The sequence below is a fragment of the Rutidosis leptorrhynchoides genome, chromosome 8 (genome assembly GCF_046630445.1).
Source record: "Rutidosis leptorrhynchoides isolate AG116_Rl617_1_P2 chromosome 8, CSIRO_AGI_Rlap_v1, whole genome shotgun sequence".
In the NCBI taxonomy this organism is placed as follows: domain Eukaryota; kingdom Viridiplantae; phylum Streptophyta; class Magnoliopsida; order Asterales; family Asteraceae; genus Rutidosis; species Rutidosis leptorrhynchoides.
Window position 1 is genome coordinate 164,536,370 of NC_092340.1, and position 17,685 is coordinate 164,554,054.

The following is a 17,685-nucleotide window of genomic DNA, read 5'->3' on the forward strand; positions in this document are numbered from 1 at the left end:
TAAGCAGATTTATTGTCAATAAGAAACGTACCCGTAACAAGCTCCGGGTCTTCCTGTGCCTCTGCCGCATTAATATTGAAAACTCTTCCGCGGCCTTGTCCATTCGTGTTCTCCTGGTTCGGGCAATTTCTAATAATGTGGCCCGGTTTTCCACATTTATAACAAACTACATTGTCATAACTTGCTCCGACACTACTTGCTCTGCCATTACTCGTTCCGACACCATTTGTTCCTTTCGTTCTATTAACCCCTGGTCCGTAAACCTCACACTTCGCCGCGCTATGACCATTTCTTTTACACTTGTTGCAAAATTTGGTGCAGAACCCCGAGTGATACTTTTCACACCTTTGGCATAGCTGCTTCTGATTGTTGTTGTTGTTGCGGTTATTATTGTTGTTGGGATGATTGTTGTAGTTGCTATTGTTGTTGTTGTTGTTGTTGTTGTTGTTGTTGTTGTTAGGCCGTTTTTTGTAGTTGCGATTGGTGTTGCGATTGTTGGGATAATTGTTGTGATTATTGTTGTAATTGCTGTTGTTGTATTGGTGATTCTTATCACCGTTTTCCTCCCACTTTCTTTTGACTTGCTTCACATTGGCCTCTTCAGCAGTCTGTTCTTTAATTCTTTCTTCAATCTGGTTCACTAGTTTGTGAGCCATTCTACATGCCTGTTGTATGGAGGCGGGTTCGTGTGAACTTATATCTTCTTGGATTCTTTCCGGTAATCCTTTCACAAACTCGTCGATCTTCTCTTCCTCATCTTCGAATGCTCCCGGACACAATAGGCACAATTCTGTGAATCGTCTTTCGTACGTGGTAATATCAAATCCTTGGGTTCGTAACCCTCTAAGTTCTGTCTTGAGCTTATTGACCTCGGTTCTGGGACGGTACTTCTCATTCATCAAGTGCTTGAATGCTGACCACGGTAGTGCGTACGCATCGTCTTGTCCCACTTGCTCTAGATAGGTATTCCACCATGTTAACGCAGAACCTGTGAAGGTATGCGTAGCGTACTTTACTTTGTCCTCTTCAGTACACTTACTTATGGCAAACACCGATTCGACCTTCTCGGTCCACCGTTTCAATCCAATCGGTCCTTCGGTTCCATCAAATTCCAAAGGTTTGCAGGCAGTGAATTCTTTGTAGGTGCATCCTACACGATTTCCTGTACTGCTAGATCCAAGGTTATTGTTGGTATGTAGCGCAGCCTGTACTGCGGCTATGTTTGAAGCTAGAAAAGTACGGAATTCCTCTTCATTCATATTCACTGTGTGTCGAGTAGTCGGTGCCATTTCCTTCAAAATAGTCAAATAGAACAAGTTAATCATACAGAATATTAAGAGTAGTTAATAGTATTTCGTAGCATAATATGAACTCATTTATAAAAGCTTTTTCTTCATATTAGCGTTTTATAAGTTTAAATTCGGGTAGTACCTACCCGTTAAGTTCATACTTAGTAGCTAATATACAATTCAACTACTACAATTCTATATGAAAAACTGATTATAATAATATTTCGCGTTCAAACTTTTATACAATATTTTACAAACTTACAATACCGCTTATTTTACATAAAGCATGAAATATAGCACACAATAACTTTGATACAAGATAGTTGTGAAGATAATTCTAGCTAGTACACAAGTCGTTCAGCAAAGACAATAAAGACACGTAATTCATACGTCCAGAAACAAGTCATGCATTCTGGTTTTACTAGGACTACTTCCCATCCTTGGTCTTGTGGAACATAACCGTTATGGCCGTTGATAAGACAGCGTATTGTAACGTCGTCAAAGGGACGAGGGTTACGTAATGTCCAACAGTCCTGTAACAATCTAAAAACCTCATGTCTTACCCCAATTACCGACTCCGTCACTTGTGGGAACGTTTTGTTTAATAGTTGTAGGCCGATGTTCTTGTTCTCACTTTGGTGAGAAGCGAACATTACTAATCCGTAAGCATAACATGCTTCTTTATGTTGCATGTTAGCCGCTTTTTCTAAATCACGAAGTCCAATATTCGGATATATTGAGTCAAAATAATTTCTTAACCCATTGCGTAAAATAGCATTTGGGTTCTCCGCAATATATGCGTCAATGTAAACACATCGTAACTTATGGATTTCCCAATGTGATATCCCCCATCTTTCGAACGAAAGCCTTTTATAAACCAAGGCATTCTTGGAACGTTCTTCGAATGTCTTACAAACTGATCTCGCCTTAAATAGTTGTGCCGAAGAATTCTGACCGACTCTAGACAAGATTTCATCAATCATGTCTCCGGGTAGGTCTCTTGAAATATTGGGTTGCCTATCCATTTTGTGTTTTTATACTGTAAAATAGACAAGAGTTAGATTCATAAAAAAAATACTTATTAATACAAGCAATTTTTACATATATCATAAAGCATAAGCACACTATATTACATATATTACACCACACGAATACAACTATCTTATTCCGACTCGCTTGTTTCTTCTTCTTCGGTTTTGGTTCGTTTTGCCAAGTTTCTAGGGATATATGATGTTCCCCTAATACGAGCCGTCGTTATCCACATTGGTTTAGAAAAACCTGGTGGTTTAGAGGTTCCCGGGTCATTATTACAACTTAAGGACTTCGGGGGTTGACGATACATATAAAGTTCATCGGGGTTGGAATTAGATTTCTCTATTTTTATGCCCTTTCCCTTATTATTTTGTTTTGCCTTTTTAAATTCAGTTGGGGTAATTTCTGTAACATCATCAGAATTCTCGTCGGAATCCGATTCATCGGAGAATTGGTAATCCTCCCAATATTTTGCTTCCTTGGCGGAAACATCATTGACCAAAATTAACCTTGGTCGGTTGGTTGAGGATTTTCTTTTACTTAACCGTTTTATTATTTCCCCCACCGGTTCTATTTCTTCATCCGGTTCCGATTCTTCTTCCGGTTCCGATTCTTCTTCCGGTTCCGACTCTTCTTCCGGTTCCTCTTCGGGAACTTGTGAATCAGTCCATGAATCATTCCAATTTACATTTGACTCTTCATTATTATTAGGTGAATCAATGGGACTTGTTCTAGAGGTAGACATCTATCACATAATATCAAACGCGTTAAGAGATTAATATATCACATAATATTCACATGTTAAAAATATATAGTTTCCAACAAAATTTATTAAGCAATCATTTTTCAAGTAAACACGGTCGAAGTCCAGACTCACTAATGCATCCTAACAAACTCGATAAGACACACTAATGCAAAATTCTGGTTCTCTAAGACCAACGCTCTGATACCAACTGAAATGTCCCGTTCTTATTGATTAAAAACGTTCCATATTAATTGATTTCGTTGCGAGGTTTTGACCTCTATATGAGACGTTTTTCAAAGACTGCATTCCTTTTAAAACAAACCATAACCTTTATTTCATCAATAAAGGTTTAAAAAGCTTTACGTAGATTATCAAATAATGATAATCTAAAATATCCTGTTTACACACGACCATTACATAATGGTTTACAATACAAATATGTTACAACAAAATAAGTTTCTTGAATGCAGTTTTTACACAATATCATACAAGCATGGACTCCAAATCTCGTCCTTATTTAAGAATGCGACAGCGGAAGCTCTTAATAATCACCTGAGAATAAACATGCTTAAAACGTCAACAAAAATGTTGGTGAGTTATAGGTTTAACCTATATATATCAAATCATAATAATAGACCACAAGATTTCATATTTCAATACACATCCCATACATAGAGATAAAAATCATTCATATGGTGAACACCTGGTAACCGACATTAACAAGATGCATATATAAGAATATCCCCATCATTCCGGGACACCCTTCGGATATGATATAAATTTCGAAGTACTAAAGCATCCGGTACTTTGGATGGGGTTTGTTAAGCCCAATAGATCTATCTTTAGGATTCGCGTCAATTAGGGTGTCTGTTCCCTAATTCTTAGATTACCAGACTTAATAAAAAAGGGCATATTCGATTTCGATAATTCAACCATAGAATGTAGTTTCACGTACTTGTGTCTATTTTGTAAATCATTTATAAAATCTGCATGTATTCTCATCCCAAAAATATTAGATTTTAAAAGTGGGACTATAACTCACTTTCACAGATTTTTACTTCGTCGGGAAGTAAGACTTGGCCACTAGTTGATTCACGAACCTATAACAATATATACATATATATCAAAGTATGTTCAAAATATATTTACAACACTTTTAATATATTTTGATGTTTTAAGTTTATTAAGTCAGCTGTCCTCGTTAGTAACCTACAACTAGTTGTCCACAGTTAGATGTACAGAAATAAATCGATAAATATTATCTTGAATCAATCCACGACCCAGTGTATACGTATCTCAGTATTGATCACAACTCAAACTATATATATTTTGGAATCAACCTCAACCCTGTATAGCTAACTCCAACATTCACATATAGAGTGTCTATGGTTGTTCCGAAATATATATAGATGTGTCGACATGATAGGTCGAAACATTGTATACGTGTCTATGGTATCCCAAGATTACATAATATACAATACAAGTTGATTAAGTTATGGTTGGAATAGATTTGTTACAAATTTTCACGTAGCTAAAATGAGAAAAATTATCCAATCTTGTTTTACCCATAACTTCTTCATTTTAAATCCGTTTTGAGTGAATCAAATTGCTATGGTTTCATATTGAACTCTATTTTATGAATCTAAACAGAAAAAGTATAGGTTTATAGTCAGAAAAATAAGTTACAAGTCGTTTTTGTAAAGGTAGTCATTTCAGTCGAAAGAACGACGTCTAGATGACCATTTTAGAAAACATACTTCCACTTTGAGTTTAACCATAATTTTTGGATATAGTTTCATGTTCATAATAAAAATCATTTTCTCAGAATAACAACTTTTAAATCAAAGTTTATCATAGTTTTTAATTAACTAACCCAAAACAGCCCGCGGTGTTACTACGACGGCGTAAATCCGATTTTACGGTGTTTTTCGTGTTTCCAGGTTTTAAATCATTAAGTTAGCATATCATATAGATATAGAACATGTGTTTAGTTGATTTTAAAAGTCAAGTTATAAGGATTAACTTTTGTTTGCGAACAAGTTTTGAATTAACTAAACTATGTTCTAGTGATTACATGTTTAAACCTTCGAATAAGATAGCTTTATATGTATGAATCGAATGATGTTATGAACATCATTACTACCTTAAGTTCCTTGGATAAACCTACTAGAAAAGTGAAAAATGGATCTAGCTTCAACGGATCCTTGGATGGCTCGAAGTTCTTGAAGCAGAATCATGACACGAAAACAAGTTCAAGTAAGATCATCACTTGAAATAAGATTGTTATAGTTATAGAAATTGAACCAAAGTTTGAATATGATTATTACCTTGTATTAGAATGATAACCTACTGTAAGAAACAAAGATTTCTTGAGGTTGGATGATCACCTTACAAGATTGGAAGTGAGCTAGCAAACTTGAAAGTATTCTTGATTTTATGTAACTAGAACTTGTAGAATATATGAAGAACACTTAGAACTTGAAGATAGAACTTGAGAGAGATCAATTAGATGAAGAAAATTGAAGAATTAAAGTGTTTGTAGGTGTATTGGTCGTTGGTGTATGGATTAGATATAAAGGATATGTAATTTTGTTTTCATGTAAATAAGTCATGAATGATTACTCATATTTTTGTAGTTTTATGAGATATTTCATATTAGTTGCCAAATGATGGTTCTCACATGTGTTAGGTGACTCACATGGGCTGCTAAGAGCTGAACATTGGAGTGTATATACCAATAGTACATACATCTAAAAGCTGTGTATTGTACGAGTACGAATACGGGTGCATACGAGTAGAATTGTTGATGAAACTGAACGAGGATGTAATTGTAAGCATTTTTGTTAAGTAGAAGTATTTTGATAAGTGTATTGAATTCTTTCAAACGTGTATAAATACATATTAAAACACTACATGTATATACATTTTAACTGAGTCGTTAAGTCATCGTTAGTCGTTACATGCAAGTGTTGTTTTGAAACCTTTAGGTTAACGATCTTGTTAAATGTTGTTAACCCAATGTTTATAATATCAAATGAGATTTTAAATTATTATATTATCATGATATTATCATGTATGAATATCTCTTAATATGATATATATACATTAAATGTCTTTACAACGATAATCGTTACATATATGTCTCGTTTAAAAATCATTAAGTTAGTAGTCTTGTTTTTACATATGTAGTTCATTGTTAATATACTTAATGATATGTTTACTTATCATAGTATCATGTTAACTATATATATATCCATATATATGTCATCATATAGTTTTTACAAGTTTTAACGTTCGTGAATCACCGGTCAACTTGGGTGGTCAATTGTCTATATGAAACATATTTCAATTAATCAAGTCTTAACAAGTTTGATTGCTTAACATGTTGGAAACATTTAATCATGTAAATATCAATCTCAATTAATATATATAAACATGGAAAAGTTCAGGTCACTACAATACCAATTTTGACGATCGCTCCAAATCCATATGGACGAACACGTCATTCATCGATTTCATTGCGAGGTATTTGACCTCTATATGATACGTTTTGTAAACATTGCATTCTTTTGAAAAGGCTCACCATAAATGAATATTTAAATCAAAGGTTTTCGATATCTGGTGATTTCTACATATAGAAAATTACCATAAATAATAGTTTACAATAGTACTTCCGTTGACAATGCAGTCAAAATAAGATACATGGTGATGATTTGGTGAATGCAACGTTTCCTTGAAAAATATGCCATGTAAGACTCAATGCACATAGATTGTCTAACATATAAGCAAACAGCGGAAGACTTCTAGGGAACCTGAAAATAAACATGCTAAAAAGTGTCAACACAAAGGTTGGTGAGTTCATAGTTTTAATGTTTTGCATAATCTGTACATAAAGGTGGATCACAAGATTTCAGTTGTTTCATCCAGAAACGTTTATCAAAATATTCTACAGGATTGAGCACCCTGGTAGCTAAACTTTAATGTTATAATAAGTACCCCTGTTTTAACATACATGCAACCAACATGTACAATACACGCAAACCAACGTGTACTAAACTCAAATAGCATACATCTGTTTTATAGTTCAGGCTAAGGTTTCTATACCTGGAACATACGGGGATGTCAAGCCCTATAGATCCATATACAACTACTCGCACCCAACAGTTCTTATAACTGGCAGTTACTAGTTACCAAAGCTAAGGGATTTTCTGTTCAAACTCAGTGTAGAATTTAGTATGTATTTGTATCCATTGCGTTTAAAATAAAGTGCATGTATTCTCAGCCCAAAATATAGATTGCAAAAGCAATTAAAAAGGGAGAAAATGAAACTCACCTTAGCAGCATATAAAGCCGTTCACCAAAATGTGACCGAAACTCGGATTACCAAATAACCGTAGATCTCAACCTAGAAAACATATGTTGGTCAATAAATGTCTATCAAGCTAAGTCAGGTCATAGTGTATCACAATCCTAATGCTCGAGATCGACATACAAAAGTTATCTAAAGTCGTTTCAAAAAGTCAATTTTGACAATAGTTCATCAAAACGAGACATACCTTATATAAGGATTCATTTACTCGGTTGGTAATATTCAAAAAATCCAATTTATCAATCTTACAAACAAGTTTTTTAAATATTAATTGCATATTCAAAAGCAATTCTAAATAACGTCAATCATAATTCAGTTGATCATATCTTTTGATTCGTTCATCAAAATTACGCGATTTCTAAATGAAAAGTTATTGATTTTTCGCCAGCTTTCCAAAAACATGTATATCATATACCTTTTATTAGTAATATATGTATTTAATTCATGATTCATTATAAACTATTTAACGACGAAATTTAGCATACAAGCATGCATAAATATATATACTCGAGCACTAGATATGTATACACTATTAATATATAAAAGATAAGATATGAATGCTCACGTATCAATATTGTGATTCAATATTGCAGGAAAGTACGTAGACGTAACGGAGATGATAAACACTAGGTTTGACTTGCGAATATTACCCATAACCTCCATAATTATAACCCATAATTTTCTTAGCTCTATCCCGCTCGAAACCCATTTTGAAAGTGACACGCTCATGACCTCGTCATAGTATTTTATGTATAATAATACTAATAATAATACTCCTAACTATAAGATTAATAATAATATTAATCTTAATTATAATAATAAAAATAATAATAATAATAATAATAATAATAATAATAATAATTATTATTATTATTATTATTATTATTATTATTATTATTATAATATATATGTATATAGAGCAGAGAGATATGAAATTGTGTAAAAGAACTCGAGCAGAAACTGACCTTTTATAGGTAAATTTTTGGAATCTGATGCCCATGCGATCGCATGGGTTTTATGCCTATTTCTCATGCGATCGCATGACCCTAAAATCCAGCTCACAATTTTTTGTTGTTTTATTTGTCGACATATTTTTATAATATATATATATATATAATATATAATTTATAGTAATTAATTATATATTATATTATATTCACATGCATAGTTGACTTTTAATTTTTGGTCCGATGACTCGTACGTTTACGCTCGACTAATGTCTCAGTTCCGGTTTCTCGAATGCATTTTCGTATGCTTAGAAAACTTGTACTTTACGTTTCGTGATTCGTACCTTTTTCAAAATATAATCTTAAATTATCAATAAACTATATTACTAAAAGTATAACTTATACATTTTAGTAATTTGGTCATTTGCTTCTATAAATCAACTCCTCGTTGTTTATTAAAATATATTTAATAATATCGAAACGTTTTATATCTAATTCAATTCTATGCATTATCACATTGTAAAATATATATTTTCGTTAAGAAAAATATAAATTTGTATATAATATTTATTTATCAAACGGAACAATAAATGGGTGTTAATATTGTTTACAAAATAATTTCGAACCTTAATATATATATACAGTATATATAAATACTTTTTCTATACACGTTGCAAGTTATTTATATATCAAATACAGTTAAAAAGGAAAGATTTCTTAAATCAAGGTGAACCTCTCAACAAAGACTTATCACAGTATTTACGGGATTTATAATTGTTGAAATATCTATTAATCCAATCGTTGGTAATATCTTCTAATTCCGTAGATGAATATATTAAGCATATATTGAGACAAATACGTTTAATATAAAATATTATACATTTAATACTTTGTTAACGTTTTCAAGTTATAATATATATATACATATATACATTCATATCTATTTATATATTCGTTCATGAATCGTCGAGCATAGTCAAAAGGGTAATTGAATGTATGAACATAGTTCCAAAATTTTCGAGACTCAACATTACAAACTTTGCTTATCGTGTCGGAATCATATAAAGATTAAGTTTAAATTTGGTAGAAAATTTTCGGGTTTTCACATATTTATAGGCAAAAACAAACAAGGAAATAACTTTGGGAATAAGCAAGAACAATTATGGAAACTTCCTGTCCGCCCAGCTCTCGCGATCGCGAGCTTCCAAGTTGTGATCTCCTCGCGTTCGCGAGATCCCATCTGCCAGCTCCTCTTCCTTTGTTTGATTTTTCTTCGTACTCAATAGTTAAGTCAATCATAAAGACTCGAAAAGGTAAAGGTAAATGTAAAGCGATGGTCAGGTAATTTTACTAGTGGTTTTGGTTCATTTCAATGTTAGTAGATTTTGGTTAGATTTGGATATTGTATTGGTTGTGGTTTTGTTTGTGCACCGTATGCGTTTTAATGTTACACTTGCTCAAGACTCGGACTTTATTAGCTCTGACTCTTTGTTTAGTTTTAGGGAACGTTTACTGCTCCCGAGCCTTGGCATGCGTTTGGATCAATTGTAGTTCTTGTTTGTCTTTTTCATCGATTGATGAAAAGACTTGTTATATGTTATCGTTATTTAAAAAAAAAATCGAATATACTAGCCTTACATATGATTAAATAAATGAAAAGTGAAAGAAAATTACAAATATTATAATGCAACACAAGATTATAGCCAAGGTTGATCGGGGAAAGCTTAATTAGTTTAAATTTTCATCACTTCCTATAAGTAAACTACTTCACTTCTTTCGTATGGTTAACAAAAACTAAATTAATTAAAAGCTAAAAAGAAAAAAGAAAAACTCTTGTAGTTAATTAGTAATTATGATGTACCCAAATGGTTGAAAATGCCAAAACTAATCACACATGGCCAAATCAGTTTCTCAAAAACTACACTTGAAATACCCCATGCTTCATCTTCCATTTCATTTTATTCTTCACTAATCCCATTATATTTGCTACTGTCAAGTGAAGCATCAGCATCATCATCATCATCATCATCATCATCATCATATCTGAACTTCATGTCATTATGTAACATCCCGCATTTTTCCGTTAAATTATTTTAACGCCCGTCTTTTTATTTTAATAATATCCTCAGTATCTCGATTCGTATCCTCCATTAGCTTACATTTTCTAAAATATTTTCGTCATTTGGATTATAACATCTCTGGTTCTCTCGTGTAATTTAAAAATATTCGTTCAGTTAATTCCCGCACCCGATTACAAACTTGAGGGACTAAACTTGCTAAAGTGTCAAAGATTTGACTAGGTCAAAGGAGTCAAACACCACCTCCTCCATTCATTATTTTCATTTTCATTTTCATTTTATTCTCATACTTTCACATTTTCTCTAAATTCTCCAAACAAAGAATTCATCATCCATTCATGATCTAGCAACTGTTTCACAAAACAAATTACATATTTGGAATCCTCCCTTCATCCTCTTCGACTTGATACCAATTTCATCTCATTTGGGTAACTTTCTAAAATCACTAGATTTTGTGTTCTTGATGTTTTTGAATTATAAAAGTGTTAATTAGTGTCTATGGCTCGTGTATAACATGAATATATGTTTTGTTTGTTCGATTTGTTGATTTGAGTAACTAGTTTGAACACTTGAAAATGGGTTTGCTTAATCTTTGATTTTGGAAGATTAAATGTTGTTAAATTGTTAAAGTTTATGTTTTAATTGTGTTACTAGTATCACTAGCTTCGTTATGATGCGTATGTTGATTAAGAAAACTTCAAATACATGATTTGTGATTTTTGTGAATTTTGATTAGGGTTTGATGAACTTGAAATGAACTTTTGATACTTTGGATGCCATGAAATGTTGTTAGTAAGTGTTTAGTTGTATTGCATGAGTAATTACCTTCGAAACGGCATATCACATGTGTGGATTGGATTCCCGAATCATGTAATGCATTTCAAGAACTTGAAACTTTGAAAATGGACCTTGAATGACCACTTGGCGAGAAATCGGTTATTGTAAATGATGTTTTCGCTTGATGAAAAGTAGTTAGTTGTGTTCCTTGTCAAAATACCTTTCCGATGATATAAGATACATGTTTTGGTTGTTTGCGGGTCATAAATGGTGATTGTTTGAAGTTAGGTTCGTGCATAAAACTTAAAAACTGCCAGATTTCTCTGCACAGGTAATGGCGCGGCGCGCCATATACCCGCGCGGCTCGCCAATGTAGGCTGTCCAACTTTGTCCATTTTTGAAAAATGTTTGCTATGCTACGCACCTCCGATTCACATAAGACTTGTTCTAACATGCTTATACATGAATAAAAACCTCAGAAAAATAGTTCGGGACCCGACCCGAACGTGTTGACTTTTTCGTTGACTTTGACCGACCAAAGTTTGACTTTTTGTCAAACTTAACCAAATAATTATGCAATCTTTCTAACATGATTCTTTACTTGTATCTTGCATGAAACTTGACAATTTGATTCACATGCTATATAATCGAGTCGTAACGAGCCATAGGACTAATTGAACATCTTTGACCGATCGTGTTTACCGTTATTGATACAACCCTATTTGTTTAGGTCAAGACTAGCTTTGTCTTTGAACGCGTTTACTTGTTGAAGTACTTTATTACTCTTGCACTCAAGGTGAGATCATAGTCCCACTTTTACTCTTTTGAACTTATATTTGGGATGAGAAAACATAAACGTTTCTTCTTAACTAAGTGAACACAAGTACAGGAAAACAAACATTCTACATACGAGTTTAGAACGAAATCCTCAATTCGATTATCATTAGTTATACTTGCAGGGTGTAAGTGTAGGCGTGAACTTATGTTGTATGGCCATATGGGTTTGACAAACCCTCATCTTGGACGGTTCGCTACCGTCTACGGATGAAATATATTTTCGAGAAACAGTGTTGTTCTAGCACTATTAATGGGGTATCAACGGACGGAACGTTAAGCCCTGATAATTGGGTGCTCGTGAATATTAACTTTTAGAATGTATTACTATTATTTCAACTTTGCAAATCTTGTGGTTCGGCTTACTTTACTTACTCAATTACTTACTTAAACCTATGATTTCACCAACGTTTTCGTTGACAGATTTCTATGTTTTCATCGGGTCTTTGAACGATATGTGAAACATGCTTCCGCTCATTATTTGATATTTGCATTAGATGTCCAGTATATATGCACTACATGGAGCGTCTTTTGACTTTCTTTAAACTGTGTCGCATAGTATTCACTTGTACTTATAACTTTGTAACGTAACTTTGGATGAACAATTCTTGTAAACTTTGAAACAAATCTTAACTTTTGAAATGAATGTGACATACTTTTGGTCAAACGTTATTTTTAAAGACCTACGACCACGTAACGGGACCTAAGTACTCGACGCCGTCAATGACGATTTGTAGGGGTCGCTACAAGTGGTATCAGAGCTTTGGTTGTAGGGATTTAGAGTTCATTGGTGTCAACCCCGAGTCATAGGGTACATTAGTGAATCTAGACTATAACCGGCATATAGACTGAAGTAGGAATTACTTGATTATTTGTGCATTATACTCGAACTCTTTTATCATATCTAACTCGTATTCGATCTTGATCATACGTTGATAAATTTTGTTGACGCGCCACCTTGACTTTATGAAGTAATGTTAAATGCACATGTGAATCAGGGTAATATAATTTCCGGGATTATATTACGGTGATTCACATGAACGTTCCGACATTATGACATAAAGAATTTAAGGCGAGTCAAGGAAAAATTTTCTCTCTATCCTTTTTCCGTATCACGGTTAGTATTGTTGAAAATACTAATCAACGATATTCTTGTGTCATGAAGGAACAATGGCTCACCAAGGTCAACACAATACTCCTCCCGAAACTCTAGAACAAGCTCTTCAACAAATGATAGCCACCGCCGTGGGTGAGGCCGTGGCCGATCACTTTTTCAACAACAATAATCAGGGAGCCGGTAATTCAAATGAGGGGTGCTCCTACAAAAGCTTCATGAAGTACAACCCTCCCACTTTCGATGGAACCGGGGGACCAGTTGCTCTCACCCAATGGTTTGATCAAACGGAATCCGTTTTTAGCATAAGCGGTTGTCGAGACCGAGATAAGGTCAAATTCTCCACCCTCACTTTCACCGGTGTTGCTCTCTCATGGTGGAACACGTATGTACGATCGGTGGGTATCGATGAAGCCCACACACTCCCTTGGACCGAATTAAGAGAAAGAATGATCACCGAATATTTCCCGCGCGATGAGACTCGAAGGCTCGAACAGGGACTAAGAAATTTAAAAACGGTCGGGAATGACCTCGAAGCTTATAATCAACGGTTTGCCGAACTAGCCTTAAGTTGTCCGAATCTCATGACTCCCGAGTCCCTAAGAGTTGAACTTTACATGGATGGCCTCCCTAAGAGCATTCAACACGGGGTAATGACATCCAAACCCACTAACCTACAAGAGGCTTTAATGATGGCCCGCCAATCTATAAAAACGGTGAATGAAATTGAAGCGCCGACACCAACGGCTGAGGACCAACCGGGTAACAACAAACGAAAATGGGAAGCCTCTCAATCAAGCAACCACAACAATAACAACCTCACCAAAGACCCTTTTTCCCCCGGCGGCAAGAAGGGTGATAATGCTAAAAACGAACATATATTTCATAGCATTATTCCCCAAGAAAGACAAGCTTTTAGTTGCAATTGTTCTATTTACAAGTGATATTCGTTTAAATAATAAAAGGTGAAGACAAAAGACAGATTCGACGAATTGAAGACGCAAACGACCAAAAAGCTCAAAAGTACAAAATACAATCAAAGAGGTTCCAATTATTGATAAGAAACGTCTCGAAATTACAAGAGTACAAGATTCAAAACGCAAAGTACAAGATATTAAATTGTACGCAAGGACGTTCAAAAATCCGGAACCGGGACCAGAGTCAACTCTCAACGCTCGACGCAACGGACTAAAAATTACAAGTTAACTATGTATATAAATATAATATAATATATAATTAATTATATTAATTATATATATATTATATTTATAAAATAAATCGTCGGCAAACAAAGAGCCAAATGTGGGTGAGCTGTAAAAACGATCTCCGCGACTCGCGGAGTTTGAAGAAGAAAAGGGTCGCGAGTCGCGGAGCCCCAAATTTTGAAACTGCCTATAAAGCTTGCGCATTCTGATCGTAAAAATCATCCAATATATCCATCCATCTATATACGTTATATTTATATTTATAATTTATATTTTAATTTTAATTTTAATCCTAATAATAAGGGTATGTTAGCGAATGTTGTAAGGGTGTAAGTCGAAATTCTGTCCGTGTAACGCTACGCTATTTTTAATCATTGTAAGTTATGTTCAACCTTTTTAATTTAATGTCTCGTAGCTAAGTTATTATTATGCTTATTTAATCCGAAGTAATCATGATGTTGGGCTAATTACTAAAATTGGGTAATTGGGCTTTGTACCATAATTGGGGTTTGGATAAAAGAACGACACTTGTGGAAATTAGACTATGGGCTATTAATGGGTTTTATATTAACTAAACAATACCTTGTTAATTTAATATACAAACTTATAATTCGACGTATTTATATTTAACCACATACGCTTGACTGGGTACGGTTGGCGGGATATCTATAAATACCAATAATTATTCATTTTACCGGACACGGAACTGGATTAATAGTTAATAGACTTGTTGAAACAGGGGTGAATTACATTCAAGGGTAATTGGTGTAATTGTTAACAAAGTAGTAAAACCTTGGTTTACACGCAGTCGATAACCTGGTGTATTCATTAAACAAAGTATTAAAACCTTGTTACAATTCGAATCCCCAATTAGTTGGAATATTTGACTTCGGGAATAAGAATAATTTGACGAAGGCTTTCGCTCTTTATAATTATGACTGATGGACTATTATGGACAAATCCGTATGGACATATTAAATAATCCAGGACAAAGAACAATTAACCCATGGGCATAAAACTAAAATCAACACGTCAAACATCATGATTACGGAAGTTTAAATAAGCATAATTATTTTATTTCATATTTTATTTCCTTTATTTTATATTTAATTGCACTTCTAATTATCGCATTTTATTTATTGTTATTGTATTTAATTGCAATTTAATTTTCATACTTTTTAATTATCGCAAGTTTATTTTATCGCACTTTTATTCATCGCAATTTCATTATCGTTATTTACTTTACGCTTTAATTTAAGTCTTGTATTTATTTTTAATATTTTACATTTGGTTTTAACTGCGACTAAAGTTTTAAAATCGACAAACCGGTCATTAAATGGTAAAAATCCCCCTTTATAATAATAATATTACTTATATATATATTTGTATTTTTATAAAAGTAAACTAATATAGCGTTAAGCTTTGTTTAAAGATTTTCCCTGTGGAACGAACCGGACTTACTAAAAACTACACTACTGTACGATTAGGTACACTGCCTATAAGTGTTGTAGCAAGGTTTAAGTATATCCATTCTATAAATAAATAAATATCTTGTGTAAAATTGTATCGTATTAATAGTATTTCCTGCTAAAATTTAATAGTATTTTATACCCCTTAGCTTTGACATCAAGTTATTTTTGGCGCCGCTGCCGGGGAACAATCTAGCTTAAAAGCCGGAAGCGTAACGCTAAATTTAAAAAAAAAAAAAAAAAGATTTTTATTTTTAGTTTACTTTTATTAAAATTCACTTTTGTAAAAATACGTTTTTAAATATTCAAAAATATAAAAGAAAAACAAAAATTTATATATTTTTAAGATTTTGTTAAATATTTAAGTTTTATAAAGTTTCTTTATTTTTATTTTATAATAATATAAGTTTTATTTAAGTATTTTGTTTTTATTTAAAACATAAAAACAAAAACAGAAAAAAAAACATATATAAATCTATTTTTAAGATATTTTTTTCTATTTTTATTTTAGTTTTAAAATATAAGTTTTTATTATATAAATATTTTAGATTTTAAAACAGAAAACAGAAAATATAAAATAAAAAAAAACGCGTCGAATTTTAAACTGTACCTGAGTTGAAATTTGGAACCCCGCGACTCGCGGAGTTTGCTGCTTGGAATACCGCAACTCGCGGAGCAACTCTGACACCGACAGAAACCCTAATCAGCATTTATTACGGGTAATTATTATTATTAATTTTTAATTAAACCCTAATTAGTTTTGTTAATTTATTATTAAGTTTAGTTTATTTATTTAATTTGTAAATTTAGTTTATTTAGTTTAATTAAATTGTAAAATTAATAGTTTTAAAAAATAATTAATATAAAAATAATATTTTTATAAAAATTGTACTTTTTACAACTTTTTGTATATTTTTATATTTTGTCCCTTTTTAATTGTTTTAGCGTAACTTTTGTATTTTTCGCTCGTATTTAGTTTTAATACATAGTTTTTGCCATAGTTATTTTTACTTCTAGATTTTTAGGCTTTGCCGTAGAATTCCTTAAGTTCTTTTTCTTTAGACTAAGATTTAGGTGCTTTAGAATTTTGCGACGCCTTTTTAAGTTTTAGTTTCTTTTTAAGTTATTGCCATTTGGGATATAGTTTTTCTTGTAAGCTTTAATATTTTTAGACACCTTTTACTATGTATCAATTATCATTCCAATTAGTAATCTCAATTTGCGATTACAATTTTAAGTTAGTGGTAGTAATAAGGTTGGGTTAGGCAAGTGTTTTAAAGTTTTATAAGTCATTTTTTTTTATTTCTTATTTTTCGACGCCTTTTATTTTTCAACCATTTTTATTTTTCGACCTTTTTCAACGAACTCTTTTTCTTTCTTATTTCTCGTCATTCTAATTTTTAGGACATAGAGTTTTTATTCTACTTCTTATCTAAATTTCTTAAAATTACGAAAATTTATTTTAAGTGGTTAAATTGATAGACATCAAAATTTTCTGGTTCGTAGTAATAGTTGGATTTGTATGTGGACCGGGTTATTGGAGCCAAACAGTCCTCAATTATATTGAGACCAAACGAATCCTACCCCTCTGCTGCATCTTTTGGCTATTCAAAACGTGGGCAAAATCAGAAAAGTTTATTGATTGGATAACTTATTATAATTTTTCTTTCCTTTTAAAAACTAATAGGATATTCAGTGAATTCACCGAGCAAGACGTTCATCACCTTTTGTACGTTCACCACCTGTAACTAGATCAAGACATCTAACTAATATTGTCGCCGTTGATAATCCATTTTTTGAACCCGACCTCACAATTGAGAATCCGG